The following is a 22059-nucleotide window of genomic DNA, read 5'->3' as shown; positions in this document are numbered from 1 at the left end:
ACGCGTTGTCACCTAGCGACGACCCAGGAAAAAATTGGAAAAAAAACCTGTACTGCGCATGTGCGACGGCGAGCCTTCGGGTCCATCCGCAGTACAGAAAAGACGGCGACACAGCGGATAAGTGCGGACGCCACTGCTACCAGTGCCGGTGTCCACTCTGCCGTTTGTAGGGGGCCTTATTTGGGCACTACCTGGTGGTATTACTGAGAACTATATGCGGGTATCATTTTGGTCACGCGGTAGCGGTATCCTTTTCCTGCTGTATGTTATTTGCAAAACCACAATATTATTGATTAGTTGTGCACTATATATTTGGACAGCACTGAACGTTGCGGAGTACGACATATTTGAAAACTGCGAAAGATTCAGTCTTTTTTGCGCATAGTAACCAATCACAGCGCAGCTTTCTTTTCCTATTGTGCTCTGGTAAAATGAAAGCTGCGCTGTGATTGGTCGCTATGGGCATCCAAGACAATTTTTTACTTTTTTTTTAAAACAGTTTTCAGAAAACTGCTCCCAACCAACACCTTCTATCCTCCCTGCAGCCCAGTTCCGCCTCTACTGTCCCCACAAGCCGCTGACAGCTCTGCTCCGTACTGTACTGCCTGCCCTCTTCTACTATGGAGTTCCCTGACACTACACGTGCGGGAGGCGGTGATGTCACTTCCGGCATGTGATCCCAGCCTGAGCCCGGCCCTGCACTGTGCACTGGGAATCCTCCTCTTCATGGTTCCACGGCCGAGGACTCCCGGGTAAGTTGCTGACAGCCGCTGCTGCCGTCATCCCTGTGTAACTGCTGCGTCCACTGCCAGATCAGGCTGTATGCCCCCTATAGCGATGAGGTATAGGCGCTGTGCTGCTGAGTGTCAGCTGCTCCATTGTAATAGACAACAGCTCCGGTGCAGGACAGTCACAGCCATTGCTGGATGGAACAAGGTCGTGATTAATTAGCCCTGCAAAGAGCTCCTGTGCAGATCCCCAGCCCTGTGCACCTGTCAGCAGCAGCAGCCCCTGCACATCCGCAGTGCATGTCCCCATCCATCACTCTGACATCATTTCTCAGAAAGCACAGCACTTCTGCCGGTACAACATGGGCTTTTTTTTAATCGGTATGGCAGATGATCCCATGCATTGAAGGTGGTTACTAGGAGAGCAGATCTTGACCTTGTGCTTGCCTGGTTCCGGTACATGCAGGGTTTGCATCACACATCTGCAGAGTAGAATGATGGAAAGTATTGAGTTCTGCTCCTCATCCGTGTATGTACTGCAGTGTGCAGAAATGGTCCCATCTTGATTGTTTTCGCTATGGAGCGCCTTTTTCTTACCACTGTGTCCTTTCAGCGTTCTGTAAGTCATGTTTGACTTCTGCTGTCACATTAGGTGCTTAAAGTGGTCACCATTAACCCTTTCCAATCCAATTTGTATTCTGGTTTTCCTAGGGGGCTTACTCTTTTTCTGCTGTTATACAACGGCGCTATCTGCTGGCTAAAGCCAGTACTGCATGATGTGACATGCTGGATAGGCTCCGACAGCAGAGAGGCTGGCAATATACAGTAAGAGAACCCCGACGGCCATCTTCCAACATCGGAGCTGTACAGCCTTAAATCATAATGTCTTTAGATGTCAGACAGCGGATTGGAAAGGGTTAACATCCAGACACTTCTGCTTTCAGCAAAATACTACACAAACAACATTGGTCGAAAATCAAGCGTGCCTCTGCTGTTTTATCTGACTCCCCTGACGGCCACATGGTAGCTTTAGCAATCCTGCGACTGCTGATGTTTTTAAAGACTGTATATTGCTTCCATATACTTAATCTGGAGTTTTTAAAAAGGCATAGATTACCACTGTTGAAGTGTTTATACATTTTTTGGGAGAGGGGAGGGGGAGGGGGGGTTTAGTTTTATATGGCCGAGCGTGATATCAGACCGTGAAGCTCAGCCCAATATCACGCACATGCAATATTCCCGCAGATGCCTCCCATCACTTCAGTACAGTTGCAATCCTCAATCGGCAAGTGTTTCCCATTGTTTTCAATAGAAAACCTTGCATCCCGCTCACAAGCACATCGCAGGCTGTGCGATGCATTTTCCGTCCCCATTGCAAACAAAGGGCGATGTGTTCTGAGGGAACACCCAAAAATAGGATATACCCCAATTTAACCACCCCCCCCCCCTCCCCCTCCACCCTCCGCAACCCAATGGGTGAAAAACTCGCTCATGTACACGACCCTATTTAAAAGGATGTGGTTCATATTCATGTGCCTCAAATCTCGCATGATTTTCGTGGCCGTGTGAAAGCGGCCTAAGACTCCAGAGCTTCAAGACCATAACCCTAACCACTGCGCCACCATGCAATTTTGAATGCATTCTAGGGTGGTACAGTGCTACGAGTTACTGTTGGTGGCTTACTCTTTAAGAAAACTTGTTATAAGTTATGCCGTAAGTGCGCCATTGGTTGGGACCCCGCCTATTGGAAGACTGGTGGGCAGGATGGATTTATGTAGGAGGAGACAAAAGTTGAGAAAAACTGCACATATGGGGAATTGGGGAGCATTTAGATGGAATGATATTCATTTGGCCTAAATGCGAGCCAACAACTGAATGATGAATGAGAATCGGTCGCTTTTCATTCGTTTATTTAATTGTTTTTTTTTCTTAAGCGCACTCTTTGATTTGAAGGGGTGAGAATCGAACCTAGACAGGATGCGCTGCGTCATATGAATAGAACAATTTGGAATCAATGTGTTCCATGCGGGTTCATTCTTGTTAAAAATCGAACTTTACTTGCATGGAAAAAACGCCCATGTAAATAAGCCCTTATTGAAAAAGTACTCTCCCCGTAGCTAGAGGGTGTGCAGCGTCTCCCGATGAGCATCAGGCAACTCAAGATGTGGCGCTGGAGAGGGAGCGGGACCTGAGCACCTAGCGCACCACCCTGCATAAAGAGGAGAGCCCACACCATGGCAGCCATGACACCAAGGACTCCTCGCATCTTGCTGGCTGTCAGTGGGAACGTGCTTGACATGACCACAAACTTTATGGGCCTGTTGAGAGGAGGGCAAAGGGCTGGATTTGGGGGTCTGTGTTGTGAAGGCAGGGAAGTGTCTGCACTGATTAATCTTCAGTTTGGCCCTGAACATTATTCTGGGGCCCTGACCTTCTAGTCACACCCCTGGTCTGGTACTACAGTATTGGAGCGTTTGACTGTTAGTGCCTCCGTAAGGCCTCTGGCACGGTGTTTGAGGCCATGTGCTGTCCACGGTCATCCACTAACAGCCCATGGCCCGATTATAGACCTATAAGGCTAGGTGCATGAACATTTTTTTCACATGGAGCGATGGTCTGCATGAATAAACTCGCTGTGTAGAATCTGTAAATCTGACAGCACACAGATGAGTGTCCGTGCGCCGTCTGATGGGAGCTAGGGCCATGCACACCCCGAATGAATAACCAACTAAATTCAGGAGCCATTCTATTTTCTGCACGGATCGGCCTGTGTAAACAGGCAGTTGTTCACTTATGAATGGCTACCTGCTTACTGTGCATGGAGGCGGACGGGCCGGAACGATCTCCATCCAGCTTCACCTTCTTACCCACCGATGATTGTCCCTGTGCAGAATCACAAACGATTATCGCTGGGACGACCGTCGGACATCTGCGCCCAACAGATCGTCTTGTGTAGAAGGGCCCTTAAGTGCGTTGGGGCTAGTGTGCACTCAGCCTAACGCCAAACCCTACAGGTATTGCATTGTACAAGTCTGAGGATAGTGCTAACTGGCTGCATCTACAGGGGGCCACAGAAGTATCCCGACACTGCACTCTTAGGAAATCTGTCTGTTGCCTGTAGTAATCAATCACAGCGCAGTTTTCATTTTACCTCGGCAGTAGTAATCAATGCCAGTCAGCTCCTGCAAAAGCTAATAGTCTTGGGGTGCAATAAAAGAGGTATAGGGGCGAAGGATGAGAACATTATCCTCCCACTATATAAGGCACTTGTCAGGCCTCACATGGAATACTGATGACCGTTCTGGACACCGGTGCTCAGGAAAGATGTTACAGTGCTGGAGGGGGTTCAAAGAAGAGCAATTAAACTAATACATGGAATGAGGGGACTGGAATACCCAGAGAGGCTATCAAAATTAGGATTATTTACCCTGGAAAAAAGATGGTCAAGGGATGACCAAATAACTATGTATAAATACATTAGGGGATAATACAAGGATCCCTCCCATGATCTGTTTACACCCAGGACTGCGACGGTAACAAGAGGGAATCCTCAATGTTTAGAGGAAAGAAAGCAGGTTTCATCACCAACACAGAAGGGGGTTCTTTACTGTAAGAGCAGTTAGACTGTGGAACACTCTGCCTGAGGAAGTGGTGATGGCAAAATCCATAGAGGAGCTTAAGAGGGGACTAGATGTCTTTCTAGAGCGCTATGATATTACAGAATCTAGACATTAAATAACCAGCGGGTTGTTGATCCGAGTTTTACAGTCAGGTAGGAACTTTCAAACATTGATCTAGGGATTATTCTGACTATTATGGAGTCAGGAAGGATCCCCCCCCCCCCCCCCCCCCAATGGGCTAATTGACTTCTCGCGCACTGGTTTTTTTTTTTTGCCTTCCTCTGGAACAACAAGGGTGGGGGGGGGGGAACAGGCTGAACTAGATGGACATTGTCTTCTTTTAGCCTAACATACTATGCTGCTATGTATAAGAAATGAGCTGTGCTGTGATTGGTGGCCCACCCTGTAGTACAGTGCACCCTTCTTTTTAGTCCCCTGTTCCTTACGTGGAGGCTGTGTTTAGCAGGTGCACTCCACATTGCTCCTCTTTACATGATGGCGGCTTATTATCTCGTGCACTTTGAGCTGTTTTCCAGCGTTTAGTCATGAAAGACGAGCTTTTACTTCCATTTGTTTCCTCTGCAGGATTCTACTACTTTGTCTTTCATTGTTGCTCTTTTGATAATGACTCTTCCTTTTCGCTCGTCTTCATAAAACGGAGAGTCTGCGACTTTTCCCTGTTGTAACGCAGATGTGATTATTACAGACGGATCTACCTGCTCCTCACCTGGTAACTTCACACTTTGTTTTATTATTCTCCTCGGAACAGACAAAGCCCGTGTTATATCAGAAGCTGTGAGACACGAGCGCAACAGACACTTTTCACTATTGCTGCTGGCTGACCCTTCGTTTTTTCCCAGCATGTCAGTGACATGTCCGTTAATGGAAATCTCACACGTTTTTCTATTTTTATCATACTACGCACAAGTAAGAACCTGCGGTACCGGCATTTGTTTTTTAAGCTCAAATCGGCAATTTTGAAGAGTAGGCTGAAAGTACATACAGATATTGCTGGGTTAAAAAAAGTGTTAATCCGGAAACTGCACACATTATTTGGACCTAAACTTTTTTTTTTTTTTTTTTCAATAAGGGTGGTTGCACTCGGGGTTCTGCTTTCTACATTCAGAAAGGGGAATCACCGCTGCCGAAGGGCTCCCTCTCACAACGGAAGTGAATAGCGCTGAACAGACCCCTGTTGACTATAATGGTGTCTGTTCAGTGTAAATGCTACCAGCGACTGAATGATAAGCCAACAAATTATTGTGCGTTAGTCAGTTTCGGCCGGCAACGGAAACGTAACAACCATCGGCCTGTGTGAACAGGCAGTCCTTAATCGGAAAGACTGCCTGTTTACTGTGAATGGAGGCGGGTGATTTTTATACCTGGATAAAGTGAACGATTCTCATTCAGGCATTGCCCCCCCCCCCCCCCCCCCGACCCTCCAGCAGGCTTGTACTTAAGGTAGCTTATTCTGTACGGTGCTGACGAGTGACGTGCCCTTGTGGATCCTGCACTGTATGAGAAGGCTAGGGACAAGAAGCATAAATGGCGCACAATTTAAAATACTAGCAACCGTCTTCTTAAGGCCGCTTTCACATGGGCGACAAAATCACACGATTTTGTCTCGATGCGGCAGCGCTACAAATTGCATGTATGTGAAGCCCATGCTTTTCAATGAAGCCCGATGTTTCATTGGAAAAACTGTAGCATGCTCTGTATAGCTGCAATTTGCGATGTTTTGTAGCCTATGTTCTCCTGTGGAGCCTCCGTTTCTGTTGTGCGATGCAACTGTTACAGTAGGAAGTCCTACTGTTTGAGCCCTAAAATTACTCCTAGCTGCATTAAAAAAAAAAAAAAAAAAAAAAAGAAGCAATACATTACCTAACAGCATACTCGTCTGTAGTCTTCAGCCAGTGCTTTCTGCTCAGGGGTTTCAAAAACCCTGCCTCCAGGAAGCGCTGGCTCTGATTGGTTGAGCCACGGTGCTCGAGAACCAATCGCAGCCATCGCATTGAATACAGTGATTGGTTCATCAAATGCTGCAGTGATTGTTACTCAAGCACCACAGCTCAACTAATCGCAGCTATCACCTTAAATGCAGTGATTTGATTCTCGAGTGCCACGGCTCAGCCATTGTAGCGCTCGAGGAACCAATCACTGCATTCAAGGCGATAGCTGTGATTGGTTCATCAAGCGCTGCAGTGATTGGCTGAGCCGCAGTGCTTGAGAACCAATCACTGCATTCAATGTGATGGCTGTGCTTGGCTGAGCCATGGCACTCAAGAACCAGTCATTGCAGTGCTTGAAGAACCAATCACAGCCATCACATTGAATGCACTGATTGGTTCTCGAGCGGTGCAGCTCAGCCAATCGGAGCTGGTGCTTCCTGGGGGCAAGGTTTTTGAAACCCCTAACCAGGAAGCGCTGTCTGAACACTAGAAACAAGTGTGCCGGAGCTGCGAAGAAGTATGGTGGAGCAGACAGCACCTGTTAGGTGATGTATTGTTTTTTTTTATGCAAACATGGCTTATTTTTAGAGTAGGGTTTATATTTCAACCCCCCCCCCCCCCCAAAAAAAAAAAATCCTGGCAAATGAGCGCTACATAGTCGCGATATCGCCGCGAGAAAACGCGGCAGTATAGCTGCAATTTTCTTGCGGCCACCTGTGTGAAAGAGGCCTTAGTGTTGTGGCCTGTTGCGGGATTCGAGAACCACCGGTGTCAACCACCGTTTTATCACCATAGCAGTCGTGTTGATATAATGATATTACTAGGCTTCGTCTTAACACGAACTTGTATTTCCGGAGGTCGACTGAAGCTACGAGCCCGTATCGTCAATCAGCAATGTTACTTTACAGCTTGCCCCCCGTATAATGAGAATCGGTGTATTGATTGACTGTATCTGATTTAGCGTAGAACGATTGCGCCCGTTTCCAGAATACTGGTTGAATTCATCAGCCTGAGCGGAGTTTCCTCTGCAGTGTGAAACAAAGAACGTACCTTTCGGTGAGCATGAGAAAGGTTTCAGACAGCCGCATGTTGTGAAGTTTTATTGCACGCTCTGGAGAAGTCAATAAATAATCACAATCTCTATTTAAAAGCTTACGTGTGGAACAGTTAGGAGCCGGCAGGGGAGCGGAGATTTCTGACTGAAGGAATTTATAAAAGAAAACCCGCTATGCCGAACACTTACATTAATCTCAGAGAAACCTGTAATGCTGCCGTAGCTAAATTAGCAGACTGCATTGGTAAAGCAAAAGGGCAATGGAGTCTTAAAGGGGTCAGACGATAAAAAAAAAAAATCTAGTTATTTATATAGCGCCAACTTATTCTGCAGCGCGTTCAGGTAATTTATTTATTACCCCAACCAAGTTGGGTACTCGTTTTATCGACTTGAACCAGCGGGGATTGAACTTGCAACCTTCAGGTTGTGAGCAAGAGCTTAGGACTGGTATGCTGCCATAACAATCTACACCTTACAAGACGCTATATATAATTTTTTTTTTCTAACCGTAAAATGTTACAAGATATAAAAAGGCGCACTTACTTACTGATTTGATTTCCCCCACCATTCCAACCACAACTCTTGTTTTCCCTGCTGGGTTTTATATACGTGGCTGCAGCAGTGATTAACTTGTATACCTATGCGGCCGTTGCAACCAGTGCCCAAGGTTTTTTAGGGCTTCCTAATTTATCGTAGGTCAACAATATCAGACTAGTGGGGGTCTGCCTCTGAGGATCTCCGTCGATCAAGTTCTGAAGTGGCTACAGCGCTGTCCATTTTATAGAGGCTGAGCACTGGTACTGAAGCTGAGTTCTATTCACTTGGACGGCACTGAGCTGCTCTCAGGCCTTGTGATGTCGCAGGCCTGAGCAAAGGCCATGGTGCTCACGGGAGTGCTGGGGTGTCTTCAGTTAGCAGATCGGCAGGGTCACTAGAGGTGGACCTTCACTGATGTGAAATTGATGACCTCCATGATCTCATAATAGGTTATTAATACTTTAGTCCCCCAAAGCTCCCTTTAAAGGGCATCCTCCAATCTCAAGACAAAAGTCTATCCTGGCATCGGATAGGGTCTATTACCTGTAGATGACCTTCTTGGTGGGCTCTTTGCTCTCCTGGTTCCGGGTGATGTTTTTGGGCAGCTAAGATGACCACCGTTATCTTCAGGCAGGGTCACTAGAGGTGGACCTTCACTGATGTGAAATTGATGACCTCCATGATCTCATAATAGGTTATTAATACTTTAGTCCCCCAAAGCTCCCTTTAAAGGGCATCCTCCAATCTCAAGACAAAAGTCTATCCTGGCATCGGATAGGGTCTATTACCTGTAGATGACCTTCTTGGTGGGCTCTTTGCTCTCCTGGTTCCGGGTGATGTTTTTGGGCAGCTAAGATGACCACCGTTATCTTCAGAAGCTAATTGCACATAGAGCATTGGTAGGGAGAGTTCTTCCAGGATGCTTGGCATCAGTGGTAAGACGACAGTAGATGGGAGCTGTGATGCGGTGTGTAAATAATACGTGGGGGCGGGCTGTGGAACCCCATCTTTCATGTGTATATTACTAAAGTTTAGACTTTACTATTCTTTCCCATAAGGGAATCACACATACAGCAATCCTTGATAAGGACTGATCAGAACTGTCCCATACAATTCCAATAAGCGGTATATATTAAGGATTTACTGTGTATGAGATTCCCTTAAGTAAAAAAAAGGTGTTTTTGGTATTTTTATCTTGTTTAGCGACAAAAACAAAGAAAAAAATTCAAGATAGATTGAGAACAAATCGAGACTTTAATTTTCGTCCAAATCGCCCAGCCCTAACGAATGCTTCCGTTTGGGGGTTCTGCCATGGCGCTGTTTACAATACCTGTGATGGAACCCCCAGATGGAATTCCATGGTGCAGTGTAAATGCTGTGGGAGTGCTTGAGAAGAGCGCTAGTGCGTGAGCGCCAGCGGACGCAATTCACAGCTAGTTGCTGGGCTGAAAGTGCAAGTCCAGGTGCGGACCAACAATTAGTATTAACATCCGAGTGTGAGGCCTCATGTCCACAGGCGGTTGGATTCCGCCTACGGGAGCCTGCAGCAGGATCCGGCCCTGCCCGCAGCCATGGACATTTTCTTACCTGCCCGGATTCTGTGCAGGTCTACTCTGTCCTGGCCAGATCTTCTTTCTTCTGCATGGCAGATGTGTGCGGATGTGCTGCAGATCGGACGGTTTCCATTGACTTCAATGGAAGCCGTCTGTGCGGGATCCACAGAAAATGGAGCATGCTTCAATATGTTTTCCAGACCGAAAGGTCCACAAATCAAATCTGCATGCTTTAATGTATTTGCGGACGCCCATGCATCCTTATGGGCGGCCTGATTTGCAGATCTTCTGCTCAAATTCCGCATATCCGATCCGCCCATGGAAATGAGGCCTTAGTAGTACTCCAGTAAGGCCGTATTCACATGGCTGGTACCAGTAGCTCCTGAGAATCTTGGGTGCAGCGTGAAATTAAGTGCAAACGGACTGCAGTCTATGTGCTGTCTGATGTATGGGACACCGCACATTACACTTTCTATTCTCATTCAAGAATCGGACATGCAGCGTTTTTTTTCCCCTTGCATCGCCACATGTCCTATCTTTTGACGCATCGCTTCATTCATTGTTTTCAGTGGGGCAGGCGGCAGCATCGCACCACATGCTAGCTTTCCCTATTAAAAACAATGGTAGATACTCTGTGATTTCCCACCCCCCCCCTACTGCCTGATTGCTAAGCGGTTTTGACATAAAAACGCCTCGCATCCGCGAGGAAATTGCATGCTGGCAAGCGTAATATAGGGCCCGATATCGCGCTCGCCCGTGTCAAGTTATCCTTGGACTACCTACACGAGAAACTCAGCCCGATAACGCGCTCGCCAACGTGTGTTTTCACAGCAATGTGAGACGTTTTGCGAGCAAAAATGCCTCCCATCATTTCTGGGAAGTAGCAATCCTTTGGCTCAACTTTCAGCCACGGGTGTAAGCGTGGTCTTTAGTCTTATAAATACGCTGCGCATTTACACAACCGAAAATTGATTATATCCGTGTTTTTGTTTGTTTTTTTTCCTCCTGCTATGGGGTGTTTTTATGGGCGCAAATAAGCTGCGAATTTGCATGTCCAAAAAGAACTCAGATGGGCCCATTGATATCCTGTGTAAATATGCAGTAAATACACATTTTCTGCGTATTTGTGCCAGCCCATTTACATCTCTGGCCCACTGCGGTAATACGCACCAAAATAGGGCATGCCACAAATTTCGCACATTGCTTGAAAAAAATACTCATATGAGTGAACCTATTGAGATCAATGGGTTCTATTCACTCTGTATTACACACATACACGGCACGCTTAAAACGCACCACAAATACGCTCGTGTGAATGTGCCATAAAAGACGTCATCCATGTGGAACAGATTCTACCGTGTGAACACACCCTAATCTCACGCTCTCCCGTGTATAGGTAGCCCTAGACCAATGGCATAGCTAAAGGCTCATGGGCCTGGGTGCAAAAGTTTATCTCTTAACCCCTAAACACAGAGGCATAACTTAAGGCTTCTGGGCCCCAAAGCAAAACCTGTAACGGGGCCCCCAACTATAATATTTTATTCATAGTACTGGGCTCCCTATATGGAGAAGAGAGCCCCTTTAAGGCTCCTGGGCCCGGGTACAACCGCACCCCCTGCATCCCCTACAGTAACGCCAGTGCCTTACGCTGATTTTGGAATGCCCTAATATAGTGTAGTTGTATTTTAGGGAATATTTTTGTTTGGTGTGCATGTGGCTTTGAAGACCCCCTTCCACAGTTATTGCGCTGCACGTTTTTGGAGACTTGTGATACAGAAGCCACGCTATTAATTTAATTTCTGTTTAATTTTGTGTCCTCAAGCAAATTTTAGAATAAGTGCATGCCATAAATAAAACTGCAGCAAAAAAGTTCACGGAGTGACCTGGAGGATGATAATTACCCTCTCACCACATTCTAGCGAGTCGCTGTGATAAAAACAGCCATAAAGCAGGTACAGATAAAGTTTTATGTCTCCTTCTAAAAGTCTCCTTCTTCCCCATTGTTATATTTTACACATGGATGAAATGTTGGTATTTTTTACTGTTCGTCTGGCGAGCGGCGGCCGTTCTGTGTCAGCAGGATTTTATCACTGACGTAGCTGCACAACTGCTTTTGACACATAATTGCTGCGAACTTTGTAATTGAGAGGCATTGTATTAGGTAACGTAATTATACATAGCTGTGGCAGAGTTATGAGCCGGCGGTCTGCAGTCATTACCGAGCCCGGTGATCAATCATACCGCTTCTACTGCATTGTGCCTTATTGTTATTGGCGCTATACTCTGTCATCCTATCATGCCTCTCACTATTCAGACGTGGAACATGTCAAGTATAATTTCGGCATAAATAATGCACTTGTTATCAGTGCGGAGAGCGGCGCGCACACTGGAGACGGAATACGTTAACTTTTAATGTGTAATTTTTATGTGTCTTGCAGTGTAAAATGAGGCAAGTTTAGGGCTTGGAGAAATACTGCTACGATAATAGTCAGAAAATAATGAAACAACGCTCACCGACTGGAGGCAGAGATATAAAAGGGGAGCAATGCTGGAAATAAAGGCAGATATTCCCAGCAGGTCCACACTTTGTGGAGTCTGAAACATTAAAAAAAGCTTTCCGATTATCAGATAACCCCCTTTTTAACAAAACTTGGCTGATTCCTTCCAGAAACAGCGCCACACCTAGCCAGTGGGTTGTGTCTGGTATTGCAGTGCATTCATATGAAGTTTAAAACATAATTTTGATTGTAGTATCCTTAAAAACATCCTCATAGAAGAAGACTGAAAAATAAGGGGAATGAGTCTTACATGTTTCAAGCCTTACCAATTGGACGCTTCCTCATAAGGTCCTTCCCAACATTATCCAACATTAGTCTGTCATTCCGATTTTCCCCTTATGTTAACCATTAGGGAGGGGGAATGGGGACCTTTTTACACAAGCGGAAAGTTCGTGCCATACACAGTTAACCCTCTTCAATCCAATTTTGGATTCAGGGTTTCCTAAAAGGCTTTCTCTTTTTGCTGTTATACAATGGTGCCATCGGCTGGCTAAAGCTAGTGTGTGTGCGCCAGAGAGGCTCCAACAGCGGAGTGGCTGGCAATAGAGGGTAAGAATACCCTGTCGGACGTCTTCTGACATTGGAGCTGTTGAAGCTTCAATAAGAATGTAGGAAGATGTCAGACAGTGGATTGGAAAGGGTTAAAGATGCAGGTTATAGAGCGTAAATCCGCAGCTGCAGATAAAGCTGCATCTTTAGGTGTGTATTGCAAAAACTGTCCGCTATGGCTAAACGTTCCCATAGGAATAGTAGTGTCAACGGTATTTTTTTCCAACTTGCAGTGCTCCCTAAAATTGCTGTTTTTGCAATATGTAAGGGAAGTGTGCCCAATGGGTAGTTGACATGCGGAGACAGGTCCAACATATCTCAGATGTTTGGTGTAAACCCCGACCCTTGCCTAGTGATTGACGGCTCCGGCTCCCTTGGCACAGACGGTGCCTCCAGCCTATGAGCGCCGGAGCCGTCCGTCACTAGGCACAGTGCAGAGTTTGGGCTAAAGGAGAGAGAACGAGCAGTTACCTATTCCCATATGCAGTACTATATGCTTTATACCACTCTAAGATTTGCATATATTCAATACATTTCTAATAGTATCGGTCCAGTACTGCAGTTTTTTTTATATATACTGCACTTCATTAATCTCCCTGAGCTTGCCTCAACCTGCATTTGTAAGAGAACTGTCCACTGAGGGCATTTTACATGTTCTGTAATTACTGCAGTCCTATGGTCTTGGCTGTTGTCATATAACAGCCGGAGACTGAAATGCTGAGAGATGTAGCACACAATGGCGGTAATACGGATGAAGGTTGTTCTGCATTCTTCTACCCGGTCAGCCTGCATTGTGTTGTCATAGCCTAGCCCAAGGGAAATATGCATTATTCTCATGATTGCTAAAAACAAGGACAAAGAGCTTTGTATTATAAAAGAACTGGCAATAAATGAATAAAAGGGACATGGAGTATGTTATTTCCACTCAAGGCCGTAGGCACAGAGTGGTTTGCGGCCCTGACATATTGGTTGCATAATATGGGTTATACTTATCTGATAATGCACAGCTATAATCTGGAGCTTTCTACAGTACTATTGTCTGCTGGAATCCAAGATAGCCTGAAAATCAGTGTATGGTGCAATGGAGGCTCAGGCTGCTATTGTGTCCTCTTCCCTGCTTTAAACTGCAGCTCTCCATGTTCTTGATGATGGTATTAGTGTAGTATGTCTTCACCGGAAGTATGGGTTGGCAGGACTCAGCTACAGGTAATGCCCAGGTCACGGCAAAAGTTGCCAAAAGCTTCCGATTTGGCTCCCCCACACACACACACCTTCACAGATCCCCTCGGCCCAATCTGAGCTGCTGAGCGAGCCATCAGCCCCGAGGCTACAGACAGACCAAACTCCGAGCACCCGATCGGCCCTGAGCTCAGCAGCCGAGCGATTGATCAGCCACGCCCACGCGAGCGAGCTCTGAGCTGACGAGCGATCAGCCCCGAGGCTACAGCCACGCCCACGCGAGTGAGCTCTGAGCTGACGAGCAATCAGCCCCGAGGCTACAGCCACGCCCACGCGAGTGAGCTCTGAGCTGACGAGCAATCAGCCCCGAGGCTACAGCCACGCCCACGCGAGTGAGCTCTGAGCTGACGAGCAATCAGCCCCGAGGCTACAGCCACGCCCACGCGAGTGAGCTCTGAGCTGACGAGCAATCAGCCCTGTGGTTACAGCCACACCCACACAAGTGAGCTCTGAGCTGACAAGCGATCAACCCCAAGGCTACAGCAACACCCACACGAGCGAGCTCCGAGCTGATGAGCGATCAACCCCGAGGCTACAGCCACGCCCACACGAGCGAGCTCTGATCTGACGAGCGATCAACCCCGAGGCTACAGCCACGCCCACACGAGCGAGCTCTGATCTGACGAGCGATCAACCCTGAGGCTACAGCCACGCCCACATGAGCGAGCTCTGAGCTGAGGAGCGATCAGCCCTGAAGCTACAGCCACGGTCACCTCCGAGCTCCCGACCAGCTAGCGTATGTTTTCTTCGCAGCCAAAACTAGGGCTGCACATCCAGTTGTTCCAAGAAGGCATCATGAAAGCTGCTGAGCAGGAACCGGTAGCGCTTGGGAACTGGGAGGTAGGCGTGGCTGTAGCCTCAGAGCTGCTCACTTGCTAGCTCAGACCTCGTGTGTGCGTGTGTGTGCGTGTGTGTGCGTGTGTGTGCGTGCGTGCGTGCGCGCGCCAATCTGGAACTTTTGTCAGCTTTGGGCATTACCTGTAGCTGAGCCTGGCCAACCCATACTTCCGGTGGAGAAATGCTACACTAATACCCTTGTTGATTACCTAATGAGCTTGTGCTCATATATAGCATTCAGTGGATGTAGCTCTGAATTGTGCGATCAAAAAGGATTATTTTAAATGCGAGCAAACTAAACCACAACTAGGAAAAAGACTATATTCTAATTAACATATATACACTGACCACTTTATTAGAGATGCCTGCCCTCTCCTGATTGGAGCATCCCTGTATGTAAATTAGACATACAATCCCGGAGTGCAGCATAAAATCAAATGAGCACGTTTTCTGTGAATCCACGTTTTCAGTTCAAATCCACTTTAGAATTGGAAAATGAAGCAATTTGCAGGACTTCTGAGGAGGTCTGGTTATCGGTGCTAGACTAGCGGGGTCAGGATTTCATACACTGCCAACCTTGTGGGGTTTTCTTGTGAAACAGTGTCAACCGTATACAGAGAATGGTGTGATTGAGATAAAGGGATCCTGTGGGTGTAAACACCATCTATTAAAAGGGTCAGAGGAGGATGTCAAGAATTGTTCCAATGAACAGGCAGTGCACAGTCAAACAAATTGCAGTCGAATGCACAACTTTTTGTTCCTTAGCATAGACTGGCTCTAATAGTTATATTGTTGCAAACGACTCGCTTGAGTGTCATTGCTGCCCAAGAGAAACGGAAAGGCAAGACTCCAGTAGACAAAGTGCCAAAATGGATTGCTGAAGCAGTGGAAAAACATTGACTAGTCAGATGAATCCAGATTCTTGGGCATCGTGCTGATGGAAGGGTCAGAAAGTTGGTGCAAGAGACATAAATTGGTGAGCCCTTCCCATCAGTTCAGGCCGTTGGAGGTGGAGTTAGGACAGCTTCACACAGACGTATGCGCAATTGCACATGCTTCAGCACAACGTGTTTGCTCTATAAACATTTTTTTTTCTGTACACATATTGCGGTATGTTACTGTGCTTTCTGCACCTGCAGGGCATGTTTGTTTGCAAGCCGCAGACAAACATTGCATAATTTAAATAACTATTTAGGGTGCCTGCACACGAGCAGAATTTCAAGCGCGTGATTTTAGGCACATAATCCGCCCCAGACCGCAGCCAATATACTCCTATGAGGATCCGCAGTTGTCCCCAGACGGACGGATGTGTATCGCGTTTTTTCACGCGAGTGAAAAAATCTGCGACCTGTTCTAATTTTGGTCGGATCATGCGTGTGAAGCCTCCAATACAAGTGAATGGGTGCGTTTTTTCACGCAGTACATCCGCAGTGCAGCTGCGGATGGAGTCACTGGTTGCTATGACTACAGGAAGTAGGCGTGGTAGGAGGCGTCCCAGCACACAGCACAGAGCTTCACAGGCACATTTCAACTGCAGATCTGTCCTTTCAGTCCCCTCATCTACCAGAGAGCAGCCAGCAGACACCAGCCAGGGTGCACCCAGTACCTCCTTTTTTTCCTGGGGGGCTCTTCCTCCTCCGTTACCGCAGTACGTCCGAAAAAAGTTACATGGATCAACCATGCCCACAAAGACATCTGCTCACCGGGTGAAAGCATGTTGCCAGAATAATTTAACAGTGCTCACACAAGCAAGAGGGACAGAACGGAGTCTGGGTGTTGGTTTTTAAGCTGTTTTCCAGGGAATGGGCAGTTCTCTAGGGGTTGGGTTTACAATAAGGGTGTCTTCCGGATTTTTCTGCGCGTTTTTTTCCGCAACACATCCGCGTATATCCGCGCGTGATTTTTCACGCATCCGCACCTATCCGCAAGCACATTTAGGTACCATACGCGCGTGAAAATCCGCGAGTGGAATCCGGAACGCTCGTGTGCAGGCGGCCTTAGGCAAAGTTCCAGATGTGTATTTTCCAGCGGAATTGCGCAGCATACTGCACATGCATTTGTGCACCCCCATAGTCTTCTATGGGAACCTTTTTGGTGCGCGAATGTGCTCAAAAGTATAGTGTGCTGTTTTTTGGGGGTTTCTTTTGCTATTTTTGTGCACGCAAAATATGGGAATGTGTACGACCCCATTAACCCTTTCCAATCCACTGTCTGACGTGTAAAGACATACTGATTAAAGGATATACAGCTCCAATGTTGGAAGACTTCCGGCAGGGTATTCTTTATGTAGATTACTGGCCATTCTGTTGTCGGCGGCCTCCCCAGCATGTCACATACCGCAGTACTGTCTCTAGCCAGCAGATGGCGCCATTGTATAATGGCAGAAAGAGAAAGCCCCCTAGGAAACTCTGAATCCAAAATTGGATTGCAAAGGGTTAAAATAAATGAGTTCTGCTCTCTGCGTATTGCGTGTAACTTTTTGTGCACAAAAAAATGCCCTTGTAAAGGCATGAGGAATGTTTTCTTCACGCACCCTGTGTCAAATATTGCTGGAATCTTCGCCACGCCGAACTGCTGCGGTTCTGAAGGTCAGAGGAGGTCTGTTGCGCTACTAGATGGGTCTCTCAAAGAAAGTGGTCGTTCCTTGTGCACTGAGACGGACTAATAGGCTATTTGCTTGTATACTGCTTAGAGTAGAGTTCCCCATAGCTTGAGGATCCTTGGATCCCCGCCTAGAGTGCCATTCACTTTTTATACTAGAAGGATTATACAAGTAATGTGCAGTCTTTGATGGAGGACAAGTGTTGGGCCTTTAGATATAAGGACAAGGTGCATTTGGACCCTCATAAACCCAGTAAAGGGAATACCACTGATGGCCATTTACTGCTGAGATAGTCGTAATAATCCATCCCATTAAGTCATTAATTGTTCTTGAGTTACATCTGTAATTACTTTGTTTCCAGTTCCTGCATTCTTCTGAAGGTTATTTCTACCTAAAGGCACAGCTTGTGGCCCCTGGGTGCAGTAGGGCCATGGCTATACTGCATAACGACCAATAACGTTACACAGAAGGGGCAGGTACTCACATAATCACTTGTATCAATGTCCCAGTGACTCTGAAATAACAAAAAATTGAATCCGCTTTGCAAATGGCCTTAATTGAATAGTACCTTTTGTTATGTGACTACAGCTCCTATGGGGGGGCCATGTGTTTCCATATTAACGTACCACGAGCAAACGCTTCGTCGTCTAAGCCTGCAGTCCTAAGTCTTACCTTCTGTCCTCTGCACTTTCTTACATTCATCAGTCTCTTATTGCTTGCTAACCTACCAAAAGCAGATAAGTAGCAGATAAATATAACAGCAGGATCAGGAAAAGTCGCTTCATTTCCAATTCAGTGCATTCAAGGAAGGAAAAAAAATGGGCTGCAAAAGTGGACCTTCCCTTTAAAGGGGTTGTCCACTTGTAAACTATTGATAGCCTATCCCTAGGATAGGTCATCAATAGTAGATCAGTGGTGGTCTTCCGCCCGGGATTCCCCACTGATCAGCCTTTTTCTAGGCAGAGGTGCTTGCGCACAAAGCTGATTTCTGCAGGAAGCAGGCGGTTTCCATTCTCGCAATGTTTGGTATTACACTCATTCACTTCAATGGGAACTTTGCGTGTTATACCAAGCCTGGCCACTGCAGTGAGATTGGAGCTGTCTGCTTCCAGGTGAAATCAGATCAGTGCATTGGCCCGCCAAACGGCTGACTGACGGGGACCTGGGTGGCAGACACCCACTCTTCTGCTATTGACGAACTGTCCTATTGATAGGTCGTTAATCGTTTATGTTTGGACAGTCCCTTTGATTGCAAAGATATTATAATGCTCTAAGGCACTTTGACAGACAGATCTTTTTCTCATACTAAAAAAATTGCTGATCGGTGGCCATTTAAAAGGACATCACATTGAACAAGCATTGCCCATGCAAATGGTCGTATGAATGGTCATTACTCATTGCAGTTATTTGTCGGCAGCATATAACCTGTTTACATGAAGAGATATGCTGTACTGAAGTGAGAGCAGTCGCTGACTTATCCCCACCATTGTGTAACTGGCATGTGTCGTTGTGCCCATATTCTGCCCACCTAAAGTGCCCTTGTCAGCTCTGCTTTGATAGTAAATCCTACTGCTAATTCTGGAGCATATTTCCTTAGAACTCTTTGTTGTGCCATACCTCTGGTATACCTCTTGGGAATATAACCACACGTTGGTATTGCCATTGCGAATGGTAACGCCCAATTGTCAATTATTTCATACATGTCCAGGAGGGGATAATGTAAGAAAAGGTGCTCCTTTGTTTTTCAAGAAGAATATAAGTATTTACTAAAATATGTCATTTAGACTTGAAAGGTCTTTAATCTTTTGGCGAAGTCCACCATACATGTACGTCAGACATGTGCAGGGTTTGTATGGAACAGGCTCGGAAGTTGAACCCACTCCATACGTGGCGGCTGTCTTTAGCTCTCTATAGCCAGCCTATTAAGGCCTGCCTGTGGCAGGACTTAAAGTGACCCTCTGATCTTGAAGAATCCTAGATGACCACACCGCTTCTCTGACTACCTGCTAACATGTAGCACACTACTGCACCATGTGCATTAGGTTGTGAGAGAAGCAATGCGGCCATCTTTGTTTGTCCAGGCCCAGAGGGTTACTTCAACAAAAATCCTGCAGTAAATACAACATACTGCAATACTGAAATATTGCAGTATATTGTGTAAGCGATCAAACGATCGCATACGTAAGTCGCCTCGGGGGACTAAAAGAAATGAAAGTAAAGACGTGTTTATTAACGTTTATAAAGTGTAAAATAAGTAAAAAAAATATTTCCCAGTATTCACATAAAAAAATGTAAAGAAAAAAAAGAGGTTTGGGTTCAACTTTTCTGTAAAAGCCAGTCTATTAAAATAAAACATTAGATATCGTGTGTGATGAATGACGTAATAACAAATTACACAATGCCAGAATTGCTTTTTTTTTTTGGGGTTAACCTGCCTTTAACAAAAACAATGTACAGAAGCGATCAAAAAGTCATTATGTACCCCAAAACAGTACCAATAGAAACTACAGCTTGACTCGCAGGAAAAGCAACTTTAATATGACCTCAGTGATGGAAAAATGCGTGCCGCAATAATGTACCCCCACAGAAATGGCGCATTTGTCTTTTTTTTTTTTTTCCAGTTCCGCCCACTTTGAAACTTTATAAAGTTTTTCAGCACATTATATGGTACATTAAGGCCTCCTTCACACAGGCGACAAAGTCGCGCGATTTTGTAACATTGCTACGATGCTACAAATCGCATGTATGAGAAGCCCATGGTTTCCTGTGAGTTCCTTCACACATGAGATGTTTTGTAGCATGCTACAAAACGACACACAAACCTCGCAGGTCCGGCGATATGCCCGCGACACACTAGGTTTTGTAGCCCATGTTTCTCTATGGAGCCTTCCTCTCTGTTGCATCGCACGAAAACACGAGTTGGATGTGATGCGATGCAACTTTGACAGTAGCAGATGCTACAAAGTTGCGTGATTTTGTAGCGTCACATGCGACTTTGTAGCGCTACAAAATCGCGGTATTGCTGCGAGAAAATCGCAGCGATATCATACGGTGCAGCGATGCGATATCGCTGCGATTTTCTCGCAGCGATGCGGTGTCGCCCGTGTGAAGGAGGCCTAAGTGGCATCATTGAAAAATACAACTCGTCCTGCCAAAAACAAGATCTCTTGCAGCTATGTTGACTGAAAAGCAAAAATGGTATGATTTCTTTTTAAAGTGGAAAGGTAAAAACAAAAAGGGAAATATGGGCTCAGGGGGTTAAAAAAGTTGCACTTACAGGAGATCCTTAGTGAATGCGCTGACGGAAGGTCACGGTGACATGTCCTCTTTAAATAGATGTATTTTCTATTGGACCCAATAGTGTTTGGTGGATGAGATTTGCTCCAATTACCGTTTCTCCGTACTAGTCAGCTTAGTCATGGTTTTCAAGGGCTGTATATGCATTACGCTAGGAAATTCACAAAGCCTTTTGTCTGAGTGGGCTATAATTCATTTCTACATTTGCTTACATTTCCTCGGCAGCACTTTTACCTCCGACATTATTTTACTGTATGCTTAACTTGCATTTTTGGCCTTTTTAGCTTACAGTGCTTGGTGACATAAAGGCTCCCCTCCTCCGCTTCTAACACTTTTTTTTTTTTTCTTCCTGCGTCTACGATTGATTTCGTCTGGCATCAGATAAAAAAAGGTAGCGAGATAAATTGTAACAAAGCTTTAAATAAACAAAGAATGCCATCTGAGATGCCCAGCACTAGGGTGCCCTTTTCATTGGTTGCTATGGGTCTCTTTCCTACTTCCGAGCCTATTGTACAGTAAACAGTAGTTTGCTGCTTTTTTTTTTTTTTTTTAATGAAAACCAGTCAGTCGCCTTTTATGTGCACAAAATAGATCAGATTGGTTTCTGTAGAGTGGAGCCCATTATTGATTTCCTGCAGGTGACTTGCATGACTTGCAGCACCAAGTGGGCATTAGCCGAACAAATGTTTTTGATTGTAGATATCCCTATAGTGCCTATACATTGTAAAGGTCGCAATACACATTAAGTAGCTGATGGCCAAGCGTTCGTTCAGGCATCAGCTGTGTTATCCGACATCCCCATACACATTTCTGCTGTAGAGAGGAGAATGTTGCTGCCAGACACTTCTGGCAATGGCTTCCTTCCCCAAGGACAGAAATCCAACTTTTTGATCCTTTTCTTCTCCGACATCTGCCATAAGTGATAAGTCAGAAGGACTCCATGCACATTACATGAATGGCCTTACCCACCAAAATTGGAAAGTTTGGCCAATATACATCTATGCATAAGCGCCTTACAGCCCTCCCGTGGACTGCTGCCTAGCTGTCACTCCTGTGCCTAAAAGTGAATGGAAGAAAAGGAAAAAATATATAGTAAAAAAATTCTGTGCTCCTAGGATAGCCGTAGGAAAATTACAAAGTATCGCCAACCATACCACGTGAGTCTTTATAACACTTACTTTTTCTTTTCTTCTATTCTATACACTGGGGAGTGACTCTCTATCCAGAGGTCCCCCAGTAGCCATGCAGCGCCCCCCTTAATTAAGTGGATGCGAACAGCATAGGATAAGGCCGAATGAACATTTCTTGAAGGACCACAGGTGAGGCACCTGGAGACCCATAGTGTCTAGGAGCCTACACCAGGTGAGCACAGACCAATGCACCTGTAGGCGCTTTCCATATACTTTCTTTTATCTAAAAGTGAATGGAGGTGGAGTGAGCTGAGATCGTCCTGGCCCGCCTCCATTCACAGTAAACAGGATTTGCTCAAACATTGAGCGTTTCCTATTTATACAGGCTGATTGATAGTTGCTTGGT

General features: G+C 46.0%; 1 long non-coding RNA gene across 1 annotated transcript in view; it reads left to right on the top strand.

The window, feature by feature from the left end:
• The first annotated feature begins 701 nt into the window (after positions 1-701).
• LOC136624630 (uncharacterized) overlaps positions 702-22059 on the top strand; it is a 121390-nt gene continuing 100032 nt past the window's right edge. The window contains exon 1 of the long non-coding RNA XR_010792362.1: positions 702-752. This is a non-coding gene — a long non-coding RNA (uncharacterized lncRNA). The remainder of the gene's footprint in view (positions 753-22059) is intronic.

Source organism: Eleutherodactylus coqui, chromosome 4 (assembly GCF_035609145.1).
Source record: "Eleutherodactylus coqui strain aEleCoq1 chromosome 4, aEleCoq1.hap1, whole genome shotgun sequence".
Lineage (NCBI taxonomy): Eukaryota > Metazoa > Chordata > Amphibia > Anura > Eleutherodactylidae > Eleutherodactylus > Eleutherodactylus coqui.
The sequence above is the reverse complement of the archived record's forward strand: the minus strand, read 5'-3'. Positions and strand labels throughout refer to the sequence as shown.